Here is a 4,930-nt window from a genome sequence, read left to right on the forward strand (position 1 = left end):
GACACCCTTTTAACTCAGTACTGAAATCACTACTGAGGTTCACCCTTCAGCCAAAGATTAGAGAGGTCTATGTTGTGGTTGTTAGGTGCCCTCGAGTTGATTCCCACTCATCGCAACCACATGTACAAAAGAATGAAACACTGCCTGGTCCTGCGCCATCCTCACAGTTGTTATGTTTGAGCCCATTGTTGCTGCCACTGTGTCAGTCCATCTCATTGAGGGTATTCCTCTGTTTTGCTGACCATCTGTTTTACCAAGCATGATATCCTTATAGGGTGTTTTAGTCATCTAGTGCTGCTATAACAGAAATACCACAAGTGGATGGCTTTAACAAACAGAAGTTTATTCTCTCACAGTCTAGTAGGCTACAAGTCCAAATTCAGGGTGTCAGTGCCAGGGGAAGGCTTTCTCTGTTGGCTCTGGAGGAAGGTCCTTGTCATCAATCTTCCCTTGGACTAGGAGCTTCTCTGCGCAGAAAACCCCGGGTCCAAAGGACGTGCTCTGCTCCCAGTGCTGCTTTCTTGGTGGTATGAGATTCCCCCTTCTCTGCTCGCTTCCCTTTCCATTTATCTCTTGTAAGATAAAAGGTGGTGCAGGCCACGCCCCAGGGAAACTCCCTTTATATTGGATCAAGGATGTGACCTGAGCAAGGGTGTTAAATCCCACCCTAATCCTCTTTAACATAATCTAATCTTGCCTCATTAACCATCGGCAGAGATAAGGATTTATAACACAGGAAAATTATATCAATCACAAAATGGAGGACAACCACACAATACTGGGAATCATGGCCTAACCAAGTTGACACATATTTTGGGGGGACACAATTCAATTCATAACATAGGGCCAATATTAACACATGTGAAAGTCATGCTTCGTAGTTCCGTCATGTATACATGATTGAGACTAATGGGCACACCAGCCCAAAATCAATGACGAGAAGGCAGGGACAGGAAAACTGGATGAATGGAAACACAGAATCTGGCGTGCAGAAGGGGAGAGTGTTGACACATCCCGGGGTTGGCACCAGTCTCACAAAACAATTTATTAACTGTTTAATGAGAAACTAATTTGCTCTAAACTTTCACCTAAATTACAATAATAAAAAGTAAAATCGGAACAACTATTTGGAAAGTGAAGTTAGCATTCATAATCTTGTAAGGTTGAAACCACAACCTGTCAGTTTCACTTTAATGCATTTATAGAAAAACTACATGTGTATACCAGTGGGCATACATGCAGAGGCAGTATGTGAAATATTTCACTATTAGACAAGGGCACTGACCAAATCACCAACTAATGAGAAAATAAACAGAGGCATGGCAGCCAACAACCAGGTCTGTGTACAAAAATATAACACTTAGAGTAGCAAAAAGTGACCTGAATGACCATTGACAGGAGCACTGATATTCACAGAATGGAATACAGCAATGAAATGATTTACGGTGTCATGAATTAAAAAAAAAAACCCATTGCTGTCGAGTCAATTCTGACTCATAGCAACCCTACAGCACAAGAGCAGAACTGCCCTGTAGGGTTTCAAGGCTTTAATCTTCATTGAAGCAGACTGCCACATCTTTCTCCCATGGAGTGGCTGGTGGGTTTGAACTGCCAACCTTTTCTGGTTAGCAGCTGAGCTCCTAACCACTACGCCACCAGGGGTCCATGCATTAGCATGGCTAAATCTTCCAACACTATGAAGAGTACAAAGACTGGGTATTAAGTTAACTATCAAAACTTGTGTTTAAGGAAACAGTAAATATGAAGAAAAGCAAGAGAACTGGAAAAACAAAAGTCCTCTCTAGGGAGAGATAATGGGATGGGAGGAGGAGGAGTATACAGAATCTCAACAGTATTGTTGGTAGTCTATTTCTTGGATGTTAGGTTGAGATTTTGGTAGTAGCTTCATGAGTTTTGTTTTGTTTTTTTAATGCCTCAACTTAATGTACATGTTACATATATTCTTTTGTACATATCAAATATTTTAAAAGTATATATACAATTCTATGTAAAATTGTACTTATAAGTACACATAATAAAAACAATTCTTTAAAGAAAATAACTGGTTAATAAGATTATGTCAACAAATGAGAACTTCAGAAAGTGCTGCAGGAATTCAAGGGCAGCACAGAGCATTGCACTCACTAAACATTCAAATGGTGATGAGCTAATAGACACAAGTTGGGTCTTGAAGGATGGACACTAGATGGTAAGTTTAAATGAGTGAAGAAGAGAGCACATTATGCAGAAGGTCAAGGAAGTGGAAATGTTCATGACATGTCCAGAGGAAAGCAAATTTATCAGTAAGACTAAAGAATTATTACTGGATAATAGTAGGGACATACATTTAGGAAAGTAGAATGGGGATAAACTGGAAGCAATGCAGACACAGCACAGGAGATGATCAGACTATGGGCAATCAATGGTTCTTAAGGAAGGGGATAACAAAGCCGTGCTTCAGAGATGGTGGACTGGATGGATAAGAAGAGGGAAAGGACTGAGGACAATAGTTAAATAAAGGCTGTTAAATAAATGCTTATTGAGTTATTATCATTCTCATCCTTCAAGTTCCAGATCAAATGAAGGAGGCAAGAAGGAAACTAACAACACCTACTATGTGCCAGGCCACTGCTAGACGGTTTACTCACAATATCTAATGTATCCTACACAGTCTTATAAAGTAGGAGGATCCCATGTTTACATTTACTAAGGGGTACAGAAGTTAGTTCTCAAATTTGCACAGTAAAATGGCAGTGCCTGAATTCAAACCGGCCTGTGATTTTAAAGTACATTCTCCTTCCTCCATACCATAGGTCCAACATAGTAGAATAACCCAGGAATGAGGACACTCATGAAGCCCTCACTGGGAGCCTAACTGGAAGCCAAAACTTAAGTGCCAAGCTGCCTCCTCAATGGCTGTATTAACATTTATGTGTGTTCTCTGACTTTTGTAGGCAAATTTTACATTGTTGTGTGCCATGGAGTCTATTCCGAAGGACAGAGTAGAACTGCTCCATAGGGTTTCCAAGGCTATTTTCCTTACAGAAGCAGTTGCCACATCTTTCTCCTACAGAACAGCTGGTGGGTTCGAACCTGATCTTTCAGTTAGCAGTGAGCTCTTAATCACTGTGCCACCAGAGCTCCTTAACTTCTACATAAGTAAATACAAATTCCTGTATGAAGATATTGGCATCCCAAGGAATACCCTCTCTAACTTTACTTTCCCATTGCATTATATTTATATCTCTCTCCTGGCACAACTCATTGTGCCTCTTATTTTGGTTATTTGTGTCTGTATCTCTCTAGAAAGTTCTAGAAAGGCAGAGCCATGTTGTGTTCATCATTGTGCACTGTTCTTTGCTTCCCACTTACAACAGTGCTTTCCATGTGTGGACATGTAGTGTTTGATAAACATATTCTGTACTCACGGCTAAGTAACCACAGGAAACCCTGATACCTTGGGGGGAGGGGGGAAATGGAAGGGAAAAACCAGGGAAGGATAGCCAGAGGAATGTAGCTTGAGGCAGCCATTTTCCTAAGGGTATCAGTAATGAAGATTTTCACAACCAATTGATGCTTCTTCGCCCATTCTCCCATTTAAGGGTCATGGAGAAAATGTCAAGGCATTTGCAAGGAAAAATGAGTTCCCAGGTCATACCCTCTTACTTTTAGGTGATTTTGCCATTATTTTGCTGTGGGACAGTCCAAGAGAGAGGGAACTAATATATTCGTTCTCCAGAGTTGCTGGCTGAGGAACTAATTGCCGGAATGTACAACAAGTAGGCAAAGTCAAATTGCTTTTTAAGTGTGATAATTGTAGTAGCTAAAAAATCTGAAAGTAATCCAGATACCAAAACAATTTAAATATGGTCCATCCATGGTTGCACAACTCGAAGAATGTCATCAATGGAAATTGTACATGTAGGAACTGTTGAATTGGTGCATGTTTTGCTGTGTTTAGAAAAAAAAAAGGCTCGTGACCACAGTCTTGGGTGACAACCTAGTCAATTGGCATAGCATAGTTCACAAAGGTAATGTTCTGTGTCCTAGCTTGGTGAATAGCATCTGGGGTCTTAAAAGCTTGCGAGTAGCCATCTAAGATACAACTATTGGCTTCTACTCATATGGAGCAAAAGGGAATGAAGAAAACCAAAGGCTCAAAGAAGAAACTAGTCCATGGGACTAATAGCCCATATGAACCACAGTCTCTTCTAACCTGGACCAGAAGAACTAGATGGTGCCCAGCTACCACTACCAACCGTTCTGACCACTGACACAATAGAAGATCCCATATAGAATGGGAGAAAAATGTAGAAAAAAACTCAAATTCCTAAAAAAGACCAAACCTACCGAACCTATAGAGACCAGAGGAACCCTTGAAACTATCGCCTAAGATACCCTTTCAACTGGGAATTGAAGCTATTTTCTGAAGGTCACCTTTCAGCCAAATAATAAATTGGCTTATAAAATAAACACTATTACCTGTGAGTAATGTGCTCCCTTAAACAATTAACTATCTGAGACCAAACAGTCAACAGTTACCCAAAAGCAAAGATGAGAAGGCAAGGAGGAGAAGGGAAGCTAGATCAATGGAAACAGAACAAACAGAATAGAAATAATGAGAATGCTGATACATTGTGAAAACTACAACCAATAGCACGGAACAATCTGTATAAAAATTGTTAAAGGGAAACCTAATTTGCTGTGTAAATTTTCACCTATATATAAATATATATATTATAAAACAAATAATAAATATGATCCATCCACTCTGGAATATTATGCAAGCATTAAAAATATGTTTAAAAAGACTGTAGCAATGTGAAAAGTTCATGATATGTTAACAGAAAAAAGCAGGTTATAATTTTACATAGGAATAAGGAGGGAAGTGTGTAAAGAAAAAAAAATCAAAAAAGCCATGAAGAATCTC

Source organism: Trichechus manatus, unplaced genomic scaffold, assembly GCF_000243295.1.
Source record: "Trichechus manatus latirostris isolate Lorelei unplaced genomic scaffold, TriManLat1.0 scaffold00052, whole genome shotgun sequence".
NCBI lineage: Eukaryota > Metazoa > Chordata > Mammalia > Sirenia > Trichechidae > Trichechus > Trichechus manatus.